Here is a 17,020-nt window from a genome sequence, read left to right as displayed (position 1 = left end):
TCTGACTCTTTTTGACTCCATGTAGTAAAGCATATTTAAGAGAGTGTCTGATGAGGACTGCCAGGTTTATATGTATATGTTTTAACTCTGTATTCTGTGTTGTGATTTTTGCTTTGTCTGGCCACCATTTGGTTTAGACCTGCCGCCATTTTGTTAGAATTTGATTTTCTTTACCTGTGCCTTGAGACCAGGGCTCTCAGGAACACTTATCTAGACAATCTCTAACATCTGAGGCTGAGGGAAAAGGAAAAAAGACTTTAAAATTTTTATTTATTTCAACTGTTTTTTATAAACTGGTAAATTTTTATCGGAGAAGGCAATGGCACCCCACTCCAGTACTCTTGCCTGGAAAATCCCATGGACGGAGGAGCCTGGTAGGCTGCAGTCCATGGGGTCGCGAAGAGTTGGACACAACTGAGTGACTTCACTTTCACTAGTGCAGCAAGCCAGGCTTCCCTGTCCTTTACCATCTCCCGGAGTTTGCTCAATTCATGCTCTTTGAATCATTGAATCAATGATACTGTTCAACCATCTCATCCTCTGTTACCCTCTTCTGCTTCTGCTTTCAATTTTCCCCAGAATCAGGGTCTTTTCCAATGAGTGGGCCATTCACATGAGGTGGCCAAAGTATTGGAGCTTTAGCTTCAGCATCAATCATTTCAATGAGTATTCAGGGTTGATTTCCTTTAAGATTGGGGTAGGCCTCTATCTCTACGAATTTCCTCACAAGGACTGCTTTTGCTATGTCCTAAAGATTAAGAAGAGGTGGCAAGAATACACAGAAGAACTGTACAAAAAAGATTTTCATGACCAAGATGATCATGATGGTGTGATCACTCACCTAGAGCCAGACATCTAGGAATGTGAAGTCAAGTGGATGGAATTCCAGTTGAGCTCTTTCAAATCCTGAAAGATGATGCTGTGAAAGTGCTGCAGTCAATATGCCAGCAAATATGGAAAACTCAGCAGTGGACACAGGACTGGAAAAGGTCAGTCTTCATTCCACTCCCAAAGAAAGGCAATGCCAAAGAATGCTCAAACTACCACACAATTGCACTCATCTCACACGCTAGTAAAATCATGCTCAAAATTCTCCAAGCCAGGCTTCAGCAATATGTGAACTATGAACTTCCAGATGTTCAAGCTGGTTTTAGAAAAGGCAGAGGAGCCAGAGATCAAATTGCCAACATTCGCTGGATCATGGAGAAAGCAAGAGAGTTCCAGAAAAACATCTATTTCTGCTTCATTGACTATGCCAAAGCCTTTGACTGTGTGGATCACAATAAACTGTGGAAAATTCTGAAAGAGATGGGAATACCAGACCATCTTGAGAAAATTGCCTCTTGAGAAACCTGTATGCAGGTCAGGAAGCAACAGAACTGGACATGGAACAACAGACTGGTTCCAAATAGGAAAAGGAGTACGTCAAGGTTGTATATTGTCACCCTGTTTATTTAACATCATGAGAAACGCTGGGCTGGAAGAAGCACAAGGTGGAATCAAGATTGCCGGGAGAAATATCAATAACCTCAGATATGCAGATGACACCACCCTTATGGCAGAAAGTGAAGAGGAACTCAAAGGCCTCTTGATGAAAATGAAAGAGGAGAGTGGAAAAGTTGGCTTGAAGCTCAACATTCAGAAAACAAAGATCATGGCATCTGGTCCCATCACTTCTTGGGAAATAGATGGGGAAACAGTGTCAGACTTTAATTTTGGGGGCCCCAAAATCACTGTGGATGCTGATTGCAGCCATGAAATTAAAAGACGCTTACTCCTTGGAAGGAAAGTTATGACCAACCTAGATAGCATATTAAAAAGCAGTCACATTACTTTGCCAACAAAGGTCCGTCTAGTCAAGGCTATGGTTTTTCCAGTGGTCATGTATGGATGTGAGAGTTGGACTGTGAAGAAAGCTGAAAGCTGAAGAATTGATGCTTTTGAACTGTGGTATTGGAGAAGACTCTTGAGAGTCCCTTGGACTGCAAGGAGATCCAACCAGTCCATTCTGAAGGATATCAATCCTGGATGTTCATTGGAAGGACTGATGCTAAAGCTGAAACTGCAATACTTTGGCCACCTCATGCGACGAGTTGACTCACTGGAAAACACTCTGATGCTGGGAGGGATTGGGGGCGGGAGGAGAAGGGGACAACAAAGAATGAAATGGCTGGATGTCATCACTGACTCGATGGACATGAGTTTGAGTGAACTCCGGGAGTTGGTGATGGACAGGGAGGCCTGGCGTGCTGTGATTCATGGGGTCGCAAAGGGTCAGACACGAGTGAGAGACTGAACTGAACTGAACTGAAAGATTTTGAAAACTGTGTTTTTATTTTCATTGGTCACAAAGTCTGTCCTGATTTCCTCTTTGATTTCCTCATCGACCCATTGGTTTTTTTAGTAGCACGTTTGGTCTCCAAGTATTTGTTTTCCTTATTTTTCTTCTTATAATTTATTTCTAGCTTTATACCACTGTGGAAAAAATGCTCAATATACTCTCTATCATCTTAATTAGTGAGACTTATTTTGTGCCTTAGCATGTATTCTATTTTGGAAAATATTCTTGTGCACTTGAAAAGAATGTGTATTGTGCTATTTGGGGATAGAATGTTTTGTAGATATTTATTAAGTCCAGTGGTCTAATGTGACATTTAAGGCCACCGTTACCTTATTTTCTGTCTGAATAATCTGTTCTCTGATGTAAGTGCTTTGTTAATGTTTTCTACATAATCATATACTTGTCAATTTTCCATTTATTTACATTAATGTTTTATATATTTAGGTGCTACTTTATTGGATGTATATGTGTTTACAAAGATTATATTCTCTTCTTGTGTTGATATTTTTATCATTAAAAATGCCTCTGTTTATTCAACCATAAAGAAGGCTGAGTGCCGAAGAATTAATGCTTTTGAACTGTGGTGTTGGAGAAGACTCTTGAGAGTTCCTTGGGATGCAAGGTGATCAAACCAGTCAATCCTAAAGGAAATTAAGTGTGAATATTCATTAGAAGGAGTGTTGCTGAAGCTGAAGCTTCAATACTTTGACCATCTGATGTGAAGAGCTGACTCATTAGAAAAGACACTGATGCTGGGAAAGACTGAAGGCAGGAGAAGGGGCAACAGAGGACGAGATGGTTGAACGGCATTACTAACTCCGTGGACATAAGTTTAAGCAAGCTCCAGGAGATGATGAAGGACCGGGAAGCCTGGTGTATTGCAGTCCATGGGGTCGCATAAAGTCAGACACAGCTGAGTGACTGAACAACAACAACAAATGCCTCTGTTTATCTTTGATTATAGAGTTTGTTTTAAAATCTACTTTGTTTAACTTGAGTAGTATTACCCTAGCTTTCTTGTTATTTCTATTTGCCGTGGAATCGTTTCACTTTTAGTCTATGTGGGTCTTTAACTCTGAAGTGAATCTCACACAGGCACCATGTACATGCCCCTTGTGTTTCATGCAGTCAGCTACGTCTTTTGACTGAAGCCTTTAAGCCCATTGACATTTAAAGTAATTTATTGATGGTTATGTACTTATTATCATTTGTTATCTATTTGTTTTTGTAGTTCTTCTCTGTTCTTTTCTTCTCTCCCCTTCTGGCTTAATGATTTTCTTAATGGTATGCTTGTGTTCCTTTCTTGTTAATTTTGTATACTAACTGTAGGTTTTTTGACTTGTGGTTATTGTGAATTCATATATATTTATTTTACAGTTTTTATATTTTAACCTTTATACTAGCTTATTTAAGTTGAGCCACAGCCTTTACCAGTGGGATTTCCCCCTTTGTATAATTTCTTATTTCTTGGTGTATTTTCTTTCTCACTTTTTGTAAGACCAGCTTAGTGGTGATGAAGACTTTTAGTTCTTGCTTATCTAGGAAGTTCTTTATCTTTCCTTCAGTTCTGAATAACATTGCTGGGTAGAGTATCCTGGGTTATAGATTTTTTTCCTTTTGGTACTTTAAATATATCATGCAGCAAAACTTCTGCTGAAAAATCAGCTGACAGCCTTGTGGGGATTTCTTTTTTTTTTTTTAATGTGAGTCTTTGTTTTCTCTTGCTGCCTTTAGGATCTCTTTAACATTTGACATTTTAATTATGATGTATCTTGGAATAGGTTTTTTGAGTTCCTCTTACTTGGAACTCTCTTTGATTCCTGAAACTGATTATCTATTACCTTTTTTCGGTTCAAAAAGTTTTCAGCCATAATTTATTGACTGCATTTTTACCCTTTCTCTCTTCTTCTTCTGGGACTACCTATAATGTGAATGTTAGTATGCTTGATGTTGTTGAGAGGTCCCTTATCTTTATTTAAAAAAAATACTTTTTTCTTTTCGCTGTTTTTATTGGGTGATTTTCATTATTCATTTTTCCAGATCACTTAGGTATTCTTCTGTAATGCTGGATCTGCTGTTAATTCCCTCTAGTGCATGCTTCATTTCAGTTATTACATTCTTTAATCCTGACTAGTTTGTTTTCATATTTTTCGGTTATTTGATATAATTCTTCCTGTAATCTCCCAGTTTCAGTTAGCAGTATTATTGCTGTTGCATTGGATTCTTCAATGGGTTATTTATTTTTCTGTTTCATTAAAGTTTTTGCTTGTTTCATTACATCTGTTTTATCAAAGTTTTCTCTTGTTCTTTCATTTGAAACATATTCCCCTGTCACCTCATTTTACTTAACTTTCTCTGTCTCTATGAAATTGGTGTAAAACTCACCTATCCCAGTCTTGAACACACGTCCTTGTGTCTGAGTGCTCCTGTGCAGTCTATGTGTGCCCAGTGGCTTTGGTGGAAAAGCTGGATCTGAAGTGGACATTGGCCATGTCTTTCTGCAGGGTGGGCTGGTAGCTATGGCCTTGCTGGGGGTTAGACTAGAGTTGGAGGGTCCAGAGCCAGACATAGTAAAAAGTTAGGGCTTCTCCTTTGTGCATTGTTTATACCACCCCATCATGAGTGGGACTGGAACCTGAGGGGCTAGAGCAGGATTCCCTGAGGGACTTGGTTTTCTCTTGATTGTGCTGGTAGTCTCCTCCTTGGTTTGGAATGTACCGGGTCCTGAGAGCTTGGGGCTGCAATTATGTGCTGGCTTCACTTTTCCCCAGTGCATGCCCCAAGAGGTTGGGTCAGGACTGGAGGGGTCAGCACTGAGCTGGAGTCACCTACTCCCAAGTGTGCATAAGGACTTGTACTCCAACGATGGTAGTCTTAGCCCTGGAGATAGCCTCACTCCTCTCCAAGAGTGCACAGGGGTGGGATCTCTGGCTGTAGTGATCCCATCCTGGGGATAGTTTTGCTCCCTCTTGAGTGTGTGTACCAAAGCATGCACTGGCGATGGTTGACCCTACTCTGGTCAGAAATATGGCTGGGTCTTAGCCAGCTTCTTACCCCCAAACATTCTGCATTCCACATGGCAGAGCAAGAGGGGCTGAAGCAAGAGTCTGGGGTGGGTATGGAGGAACAAGGGTGCTCTTGGAAGGCCATCCAGAGACCCTGGCAGTTTTTAATCTGCTGCCTCTGCTCTGTGACAGGTAGTAAGAAAGACTGTGTGAGCTCCTCAAGAGCAGTGTCTAAGATTCTTACAGCCTTCCTGTAAGTCCCATGGTTTTCAGACCAAAGGGACTCATTCTTGCAGTGTGGGACGCTAAGGCTGGGGTGTCTAATATGTAGCTTGACCTTCTTATTCCCAGAGAACATCCCTGAGCTTGTGATACCCTTCTTCTTCTGTGTCCCCTGCTAATGCTGCAGGTCCCAACCACCAGATTGCTTTCTCTCCCTTCCTATCAGACTCCATGTGCATCTTTACAGCCTTGATTGTAGAAGATCTGTCTTGCTACTCCCCATGTCAATTTCAGTGAGAATCATTCTACATGGAGTTGTAGTTTTGATATGTTTTTGAAATGAGGGGAGCCCAGCATCCTCTACTGTGCTATCTTAATCATTCCATCCACCCTGCTGATTTTAAAGGGGGATGATAACTATTGATATAAACAGCCTTACCTTTTTTTTTAACACCAATTTAACTGTTAATGGAAGTGAAAAACAGTCAGCAATAAAATCACTTTTTATTAAATAACTAATTATATTTTTATGGTAGTTCCATAATGCATAGGCTATTTAGAGTAGCTAGAAATGTGAGCTTTGGAGTTACAGAGATCTGAGTTTTCATTGAGTAACCCTGGGCAAGTGACTTAACTTTATTAGCCTCAATCTACTCATCTGTAAGATGTGTATACTGATAGCAGCTATTTCAAGGAATTGTGAAAATTAAATTGGATATGCCTTTACAAACTTAGCATGGCACACATAGTAGTCATTTCATACACATTATTTTAATGATGCAGATGATTACCTCACTGTAAAAACCATTATAAAACTTGTAAAATTCTAGCCAAAAGAGCTTTAATTAATTCATCAAACATTTATGGGTGCTTCTTATGTCTTAGATCCTTTTCTAGTCATAGGCTGATTAGGGGATAAGTACTCAAATGCTTGCATTCCTGTGTTCTACTCAGATACCACGAAGGCCTTAGCCTTTGCTCTTGTTCCCCATAAGGTCACAAGTATTCCCCATGGGGAAACTTTAGGGCACTGGACCAATGGCCCCTCAACACTGGGAGCTTACAAGCTTCAGTCTATGTATATTTTCTCTAGCATTCTGTTCATTTTGGGGCCAACATAATATTTATTTGAAATGGGAGTTTTATCAATACTAACATCATTTTGGATGCAATAGCTGGGTCAGTCTATATGAAAGAATGAATGAATATGATTAAAAATCCAAAGCCAAAATCACATCAAATAGTTGTTGAACCAGTCTAAGTCCTGTGACTTTTTAAAGCTGCTGTTTCTGAATGGCTTGGAGGATCTGGAGAGAGAGAAACAAGTGAGCAGTCAATGTAACTAGGGGAGAGAACGATTACTACTTACGGTTAAAAGAGATGTTAGGACTATAAGATGGAATCCCAAGGGCAAAATCTACACACTGGGCGGTTTCAGCCTCATTCCACAGCTCCAAGGTCAGGCTGCCCCAGAAGCCTGGCAGTCAGAAAGTACATGTATATTTCATGCATTCTGAGCCCCAAACAGTTAGACAGCAAAGGCCTCACAGCTTCCTCAACAAGGCACAGTTCAGCTGTAAGGTGGCAGCTCTTGAGCCTGGCTGCTACAGACTCCAGAGAGGAAGAGGATTTGAGTCTAGGCCCTATTCTCGTGTCAGCCTCTCGTGTTGAAGGGTGTTTTCCTTTCATGCCCCACTCACTGCTGAGCAGAGGCTCTCAGAGGGGTTCAGAGATTCATTCAGGTATACGAACTAACAAGTGCTTACTGGCCCTGAAGACAAGGAGAGACAGACCTGGCCTCAGCTCTCCTGGAGCTGACATTGTACACCGAGGAAACACACGTGAAAGTACGCTGAGGGGACACACGAGAAACCAGGAATCAAAGGCTCAGAGTAGATCAGTGCAGCTGAGGCAAGACAGGTGCTTTCTGAGAGCATGAAACAAAAGGGATCCAACCACAACCAGAGATCAGAGGAGGCTTTCATGGGGAAGTGACATGCGAGCTGACGTATGAAGAATGAGTAATAAGAACTGACATCTCTCCAGCTTTACTGTGTTCCAGATACCATTCTAAGCGCTAAACAGGCATAGTCATGCAATCCTCACAGCAATTCCTTGAAGTAATAATAGGAGCAACATTTACAGATAAAGAAAAAGGCTCAGCAAATAGAAGTAAACTGGCCAAAGGACACAGCTGATAACTGGGGGACCAGGACTGAAGCAGGAACTCTGATTTCAGAATGCAAAATTCTGACCACTAAGAGAAAAGCATACGGAAGCTATAAGGGGTTAAAAAATGCATTCTAAATAGAACAACAGGCTGTGCAAAGGCCCCACAGTGGGGGCAGCTTGGTAAGCTGAGGAACGGAAGGAGACTAGTGTGGCTGGGGCGAGGGAAGAGATGAGTAAGATGAAGCATAAGACGTAGTGCAGGCTCCAGACCTGTCCACCTCCGGGGTCCCAAGGAGCAAGGTCCACATTTTGTGCCTTGTGTGCTGTGCGTCTCAGTGCATTTGGAATCCAAAGCAGAAATAGCAATAGCAACAGAAAATGGAAGTTACTTCTTAGCTGTTTAGTTAAGACTGAAAGCAGCTGCAGATGCCACAATTTATGTATCAATGCCAGCAAATAGGCATACTAATGTAAGAAACAGACAAAGAAAATGTGACTCAAGACACAGAGCCAATATGGCACTGGCATTCTGGAACAGCACCAGGAGACATTCCTGGCAGAGGCGACCCTCAGTACTCGAGTGACGGGAGATTAGCGGCTAAAGTCAGATCCAGGCTCTGCTGGTAATTATCTACCTAAATCTACAGCTTGATGTATAAACGGAAATATGACCCAGAAACTTTTAGTAAACTACCCACGGTTTGTTTTCAGATGGCTTGGTTCCTTTCAGCCATCCTCTGAGCGAGCACTGTGAGGCCTGCAGCCATGTATACAGTCTGCCAGAGGGTACTGCCCCGGCGTCCCCCAGGGCATCCTCACGGGCATGCCCCCACACGCTCAGGTGTGTCCTGTGCCGCCTGAGTACCCCGCGCTCCAGCACTGACTCAGCACCTGAAAGATTCTCATCTTTTAGGCCCTAGGAGATGAGCATTTCTATGGAAAAGTGTCTCACATCTGCACTCTCTCCTCTTCTCTGCTCTAATGTTCACAGGCTATTTATGTAGTGACAAAATCTCTTGAAACTCTGATGCACGGCAGTCCGAGTTGATCAATCCACCTTTCTTTTCACTGACTTGCTTTCAGTGACACAAAGGTCAGATGCTATCGCTGTTCCACAAACCCGAAACCAGGGGATGATCAAGGCACATCACACTAATTACCACTTTGATTCTGAGCTTTGCACCAGTGTACCCAGTGTACCCAGAATAGGAGGGCTTACCTTGTGGCTCAATTGGTAAAGAATCTGCTTGCAATGCAGAAGACCTGGGTTTGATCCCTGGGTTGGGAAGATCCCTTGGAGAAGGGAAAGGCTACCCACTCCAGTATTCTGGCCTGGAGAATTCCATGGACTGTCTAGTCCTTGGGGTCACAAAGAGTCAGACACGACTGAATGACTTTCACTTCACTTCACCCAGAACAGGAAGCGCAGGAGCTGGGCTCACAGAAATTCTGGTCAGTATAACTCACAGCACGTAGAGGCTTCAGCAATGGCACCACCCTGTACACAGGCTCAGTACAATTTTTATAGCCTCAATGGAGCTGCTGCTTAATGCCCAAAGGGAGAAAAACATGACATCTCATAACAGTTGCATAGAAAACAGCAGGCAGAGAATTGTCCTGCCTCGTGCCCCACAGTGCTGGGTAATTTACAGGTGCTCCTGGAACCTGATACTCCTTTCCTGGTGGCACACAGCCCCACACACCGATTTAAGTGTTCCGCTAATGTACTAATTTTCATGGCAACTCAAGTGTCAAAAATCATTCAGGCCAACAGTATTTGGGATATTGTGACTCTCCAATTCTTAGGAAATTCTCCCATGGCAAAGTACCTCCTGAAAAGAATGTGAAAAGTAGAAATTCAATGCAATTCTCCTGAAATTGCTCAGTGGCTGTGTGAAACACTTTGTGATTGCCTTTTCATGTTCAAAATACAAGTGACTGTTCCTTCAGGGCTGTATTTTTTCCATTAGAAAACACCAGTCTCTTTCTACTACTCTGAAATGTGTTTGGTTAAATTTCTGTTTCTGCTTTGTAGAGCATCACTCCATATGGATCATATGGTAGTGTTAGAGGCAAGGACATATGGCTAAATATCCTTACAGAAAATTCATGGAAATTGATTTCTTATAATTAAAAAACTTTATTTTATGTATTTATTTCTGGCAGTGCTGGGTCTTTGCTGCTGCGCAGGCTTTCCCTAGTTGTGGTACACGAGCTTCCCATCGCCGTGGCTTTTCGAGCTGCCGAGCGCGGACTCCAGTGCTCGGGCTTCTGCAGTTGTGGCACGCTGGCTCCGTAGTTGTAGCTCCCAGGCTCTGGGGCATAGGCTGAATAATTGTGGCGCATGGGTTTAGCTGCTCTGCGGCATGTGGGCTCTTCCTGGACCAGGAGTCAAACCCACTTCTCCTGTATTGGCAGGCGGGTTTTTTTTTTTTTTACCTCGGAGCCACCAGGGAAGCTGCTAAGTTGATTTCTTCTTACACAGGGTAAGAAGAGCTTCTAAACAAAGGTAATTGGAGCTCCTAAATACAGCATACTTACATAAGTGTCCCTAAGCAAGGGGGTTGCTTAAATGGAAATGAGCCACACATCCCTCATTTTCTCTCTTTATAAAATAAAGATTTTACTCAAATATGACTCACTGAAATGTACACAAATTATAAATTTCATTAAGTCGACATAACCACCACCCATATCAAGAAGCAGATATGCCATAGGGTCACTTTCTAAATAAAAATAAGCTTTCATATATTAGTTAAGTGCAAATGCTGCATTCTGCAGTCTGTCTCATTCTGTGACAGGAAGGAATTTTATTCAGCAATATGTCCTTCCTAGGTATTCTAAGTGTATACCGTGAACAATGGCAGTGCTTCATTGAGGAAAGTCTCAGAAATGCAGATTATTGACCTCGCCACTGACCTACTGAGTCAGAATATCTCGGGTCAGGGCTTGGCCATCTGGGTTTTACCAAGTCTCCCATGTGATTCAGATGCATCCTTAAGCCTCAGAAACTTTTGTTTTTTAATAGCATAGCATCCATCTTTCAGCCTAAAAATTGTATTGTAGCTGAGTTCTACATAAACTAGGGTATAAAGTGTTATATTAGAATAGTGGTGCCAAGGTATCTTTTTTCCCCTAACATTTTGGTAATTCAAATTTATTTACTGTTAGCTTTACTGAGGTGTGATTTACATACAGTAAAATTCATTAGTTTTTAATGTTCTATTCAGTGGGCTTTGATAGCTACAATTGCTTCCCTTTCTACAAATCACCATTGCAGTCTCCCCAAACTGTATGATCCTTGTTGGTCTGCTTGTGTCTCTTCTACTAACCTGTGAGCAGAATTCTTGAGGATGAAACTGCCTTGTTCATCACTGTGTTTCTTTCAACCAAATAAAAATTTCACAAATGTTTGCTGAAGAAATGAGTGAACTGGGTAAATAAAAATAAACCCATGGAGAAGAAAAGCTGGGTTGTAGGATGTGGGGAAGAGGTGAGTCCAAGAAGTCCAAATTAGACTAATGATATGAGAATGTTTGGACAGCACTGGGCTTTGCCTGCGCAGCAGACTGTGGCAGGCCCGTCAATACTGGGACGGCCTGCCCTGAGGCAACCTCCAGTCAGTCCCCTCAGGCGGGAGTGCTTCCTCTGTCTCTCTGCTTCAGGCCTTTCTTTGGAGCTCACAGGATCTCTGTCTGCAGGCGGGGCCTGACAGAGTTGTCAGGAAGAGAAACGAGCAGCGAGGCCTGTTGTTGGTGGGGAACTTCCTGTTGTTGGTGGGGAACTTCCTGTTGTTGGTGGGGAACTTCCTGTTGGTGGTGGGGAACTTTCCTAGCTTCCTGGTGGGTGAGTGGGAATCCCTGAGCTGTGCGCCGGGGGCTTGAGCTGCAGTTGCGCACAGCAGGACCAGCTCACTAACGGATCCTTCACTGCTCTCTGCCTTTTCAGCCTCTCCTCGCTACCTCACGGTGCTTCCCAGGATCATCTTGTCAAAAAACCTGCTGCTCACAACCACGTCTTTGGGAGTTTAGGAGGATAGAGAGTGACGGGGATTGGGCATGGAGGCACTTATTTATATAGGATATCAGAGAATCCTCTCTGCTAAAAGCATTGTCCACTCTACTGAAGTATAATTGACAATTACATAGTTTTAATTTAAGGTGTACAACATGATGATTTGATACACAGATATATTGAAAAATGGTTACAATGATAAGGTTTATTAACACACCTGGTACCTCACATAACTGCCATTCTTTGCGGAGAGAATTTTAATGATTTATTCTCTTAGCAACTTCCAAGTATATATTACAGTATTTTTAGCTATAGTCACTGTGCTGTATATTAGATTCCAGAACTACTTTGCTTTTCATCTGGGAATTTGTATGTTTGACCAACATTTCTCTATTGCCCTCACACCTCCACCCATGCTGCATTCCCCAACACCACCATTCTACTCTGTTTCTATGAGATTAGAGTCCATGTATAAATGAGGCTATGTAACGTTTCTCTTTCTCCACCTGGCTTATTTCTCTTAGCAGAGTATAGGATACATTCAGAAAGAAAAGGTGTATCCATGTTGTTACAAATGACAAGATTTCCTTCTTTTATGTATATATCTGTGTCTTTTGCTTCTTTTCTTTACCACTGAGCCACCCCGGAGGCCTATATATATATATATAGACACACACACACACACCATTTTCCTTATCTATTCATACATCAACAGACATGTTGTTTCCATGTCTTATTTATTGTAAATAACACTATAATGAACATGAGATTGCAGGCATCTCTTGAAGATACTGATTTCATCTTTGAATATACAGTCTTAAGTGAAATTATTGCCATATAGTAGTTATATATCTAAGTTTTTGCAGAACCTTTGTATTATTTTCCATTGTGTTTTTACCAATTTACAATCCTGCTAACAGTGCACCATTTTTCCCTTTCTCCACATTCTAACCAGCGTTTATTGCTATAAGAGCATTTTTTAATAAAGAGAGTAAGGAAGTCAGTCACAGGATATCTCCAGGAAGATCCAGACAAGCAAGAGGAAAAAAGGAAGAAATATTCTTTGCTTGCTCCACGAATTGCAAGGAGGTCAGTAAAACAAGAATGAAGTAAGCAACAGAGTGAGACTAGATTGTTTTTACCATCACTAAGGCAGCGGGGACAAGATTACCTTGAAGTTTGTAGATTATAGCATGGGTTTTGGATTTTACTTAAAGAAGGAGAGTAATGAGCAGAAGGATAATACAATCGAAACTATGTTTCCAAAAGGATCATTCTGCCTGCTATGTGGAGAACAGGCTGAAGAAGCAAGAATGAAAACTCATGGATCAGTTAGGAAGCTAGGGGTGGAGTTGCTGAGAAAGTGTCGGATTCACCTTGAAGGATTTGCCTGTGGATTGAACTACTGAAGAAAGAACAGACTCAAGGATTGGCCATTATTTTTGAACTAAGTAACTGGTAGACTGAATACATCATTTACTGATTAGGGGAAGATTTAGGGAGGAATAGGCTTTTTGGAAAACTAAGATGGTGGCTTAGTTTACACAATAAACTGTGGAAAATTCTGTAAGAGATGGGAATACCAGGCCACCTGATCTGCCTCTTGAGAAACCTGTATGCAGGTCAGGAAGCAACAGTCAGAACTGTACATGGAACAACAGACTGGTTCCAAATAGGAAAAGGAGTACGTCAAGGCTGTATATTGTCACCCTGCTTATTTAACTTATATGCAGAGTACATCATGAGGAACGCTGGACTGGAAGAAGCACAAGCTGGAATCAAGATTGCCGGGAGAAATATCAATAACCTCAGATATGCAGATGACACCACCCTTATGGCAGAAAGTGAAGAGGAACTCAAAAGCCTCTTGATGAAAGTGAAGAGGAGAGTGGAAAAGTTGGCTTGAAGCTCAACATTCAGAAAACAAAGATCATGGCATCTGGTGCCATCACTTCATGGGAAACAGGTGGAAAAACAGTGGAAACAGTGTCAGACTTTATTTTGGGGGGCTCCAAAATCACTGCGGATGCTGATTGCAGCCATAAAATTAAAAGACGCTTACTCCTTGGAAGGAAAGTTATGACCAACCTAGATAGTATATTAAAAAGCAGAGACATTATTTTGCCAACCAAGGTCCGTCTAGTTAAGGCTATGGTTTTTCTTGTGGTCATGTATGGATGTGAGAGTTGGACTGTGAAGAAAGTTGATCGCCGAAGAATTGATGCTTTTGAACTATGGTGCTGGAGAAGACTCTTGAGAGTCCCTTGGACTGCAAGGAGATCCAATCAGTCTATTCTAGAGGAGATAAATCCTGGGTGTTCATTGAAGGGACTGATGCTAAAGCTGAAACTGCAATATTTTGGCCACCTCATGCGACGAGTTGACTCACTGGAAAAGACTCTGATGCTGGGAAAGGTTGGGGGCGGGAGGAGAAGGGGACAACAGAGAATGAGATGGCTGGATGGCATCACCGACTCTGTGGACATGAGTTTGAGTGAACTCCAGTAGTTGGTGATGGCCAGGGAGGCCTGGCGTGCTGTGATTCATGGGGTTGCAGAGAGTCGGATACAACTGAGCCACTGAACTGAATTGAACTGAACTGAAGATGGTGGCATCCAGTCCCATCACTTCATGACAAATAGATGGGGAAAAATGGAAATAGTGGCCTATTTTATATTCTTGGGCTCCAAAATCATTGTGGATGGTGACTGCAGCCATGAAATTAAAAGATACATGCTCCTTGGAAGAAACGCTAAGACAAACCTAAACAGAGTATTACAAATCAGAGACATCACTTTGCAAACAAAGCTATGGTTTTTCCAGTAGTCATGGTATGGATGTGACAGTTGGACCACAAAGAAAGCTGAGCACCAGAGAATTGATGTTTTCTAACATTGGAAGGACTGATGCTAAAGCTGAAACTGCAATACTTTGGCCACCTCATGCGACGAGTTGACTCACTGGAAAAGACTCTGATGCTGGGAAGGGTTGGGGGTGGGAGAAGGGGACGACCGAGAATTAGATGGCTGGATGGCATCACCGACTCTGTGGACGTGAGTTTGAGTGAACTCCGGGAGTTGGTGATGGATAGGGAGGCCTGGCGTGCTGTGATTCATGGGGTCGCGGAGAGTTGGACACGACTGAGCGACTGAACTGAACTGAACTGTCATGCTGGAGAAAACTTTTGAGAGTCCTTTGGACTGCAAGGAGATCAAAGCAGTCAGTCCTAAAGGAAATCAACCATGAATGCTCATTGAAGGGACTGATGCTGAAGCCGAAACGCCAATACTTTGGCCACCTGATGATGCAGAGAACTGACTCATTAGAAAAGACCCTGATGCTGGGAAAGACTGAAAGCAGGAGGGGAAGGGGATTACAGAGGATGAGATGATTGGATGGCATCACCGACTGGATGGAGTTTGAGCAGGCTCTGGGAGATAGTGAAGGACAGGGAAGTCTAGCTTACTGCAGTTTATGGGATCTCAAAGAGTCAGACACAACTTACCAACTGAACAACAACAGCAAGAATTTTTGGTTTAAAACAAGTGAGTTTTGCATATGTTAAGATTGTAATGTCTATTATTCAACCCAGCAGAGGACAATACAGTGTATTCATAAAGAGCATAGATTCTAGAACCTGACTTTTTGGTACAAACCCCATTTTTACCACTTACTTGCTGTGTGACTTTCTGATATTTACTTTACCTCTCTGCCCTCAGTTTACTCGTTTGTGAAATGAGAATAGTAATAAAATGTTAAGATGATTTAGTGTGTCAATACATATAAAGTACTTGGTATGGTGCATGGAACAAAGTAAACCTATGTGATAGTATGTCAATAAACTGATAATGTATACTTAACAATGTGTGTTAGGGGAATACTTTGAAGGCTGACACTCTTTTAGCTATATGTTAAATAAGATGTTGAATAAGCATATATATGAATTTGGAGTTCAGGATAGAGGTCTGGGCTGTAAATGAAGAGTCATCAAAGCATAGACACTGTTTCAAGCCCTATGACCAGATGAGGTCACCTAGGGAGTAAGAGCAAATGGAAAATTGACATCGCTGAGGATGGAGTCCTGGGGCACTACAAGGTTTAAAAGTGAAGAAAAGGTGAAAGAATCTAAATCTACAGGTTGTGGATATACTTTTGTGCACTTTCATATTGTCACTCGAAAATTCAGCTGAGTGATTCTCAAAGAGCAACATTCACCTGAAAATGTGACTGTGGTGGAGTCTACAGCAAAGTCTATCTTGGAATAACACTTGTTATTATAGGAAGGTGGCTGATGTGCCAGCCGTGCATTACACATTTTATTCCCAGGAATAAGCAGGGGCAAAGCAGGGAGATTTGATAATTTTTTCAAGAAGACCAGAATAGCTAAAAACGTGTTAGCCTTCAGAGTATTCTCCTGGGAGGCAACATATATACTTAAGTATCACTTACTTTGGTGTGTCGCTTTTTAATACACTATTTTGAGACTGGTTATTGAATAACTAAGAATTACAAAAGAGAATCGGTTTCTGTGTTTTACCATCTTTTATAATTTTAGTAATATATGTTACATGATATTTGCCATCTTAATCATTTTTAAATGTGCAAGCCACTGGCATTGATTATATTGACAAAGTTGTGCAGCCATCACCACTGGCTTATTCCAAATCTTTCTAATCACCCCAAACAGAAACTCTATAATCATTCAGCAATAACTCAACATTTCCCTCTCACTCTGACCCCTGCTAACATCTAATTTACTTTCTTAACTCTGTGCACTACTCTACCCTAGATACTTTGTATAACTGCAAATATAATATCTCCCTTTTGGATCTGACTTGTTTCACTCAATAATTCCAGGTTTATCCATATTGCACCATATATAAAACTAAATTAGTTTTAATAGTTGAATAATATTTCATAGTATGTTTATACCACATTTTGCTTATCCATTCTGTTAATGGACACTTGCTTTATTGCCATCTTTGCTATTGTGAATGCTGCAATGAACAATGGGGTACAAGTATGTTTCTGTCACTGTTTTCAATTCTTTGGGGTATATATGTACTAGCAGAATTGCTGGGTCATATGGTACTTTTGTGTTTGTTTTTTTGAGCAGTGCTGAACTGTTTTCCACAGTACTTATCCTACTTTACATTCCCACTAACAATGAGCAAGAGTTCCAATTCCTATACATCCTTACCAAAAGTTGTGATTCTTATTTTTTCTGATTATAGCCATCCTAATGGGTGTGAAGTGGTATCATTGT

The sequence above is a fragment of the Moschus berezovskii genome, chromosome 14, assembly GCF_049115385.1.
Source record: "Moschus berezovskii isolate FMDL1 chromosome 14, NW_MosBer_1.0, whole genome shotgun sequence".
Taxonomy (NCBI): Eukaryota; Metazoa; Chordata; class Mammalia; order Artiodactyla; family Moschidae; genus Moschus; species Moschus berezovskii.
This window is presented reverse-complemented; position numbering follows the sequence as displayed.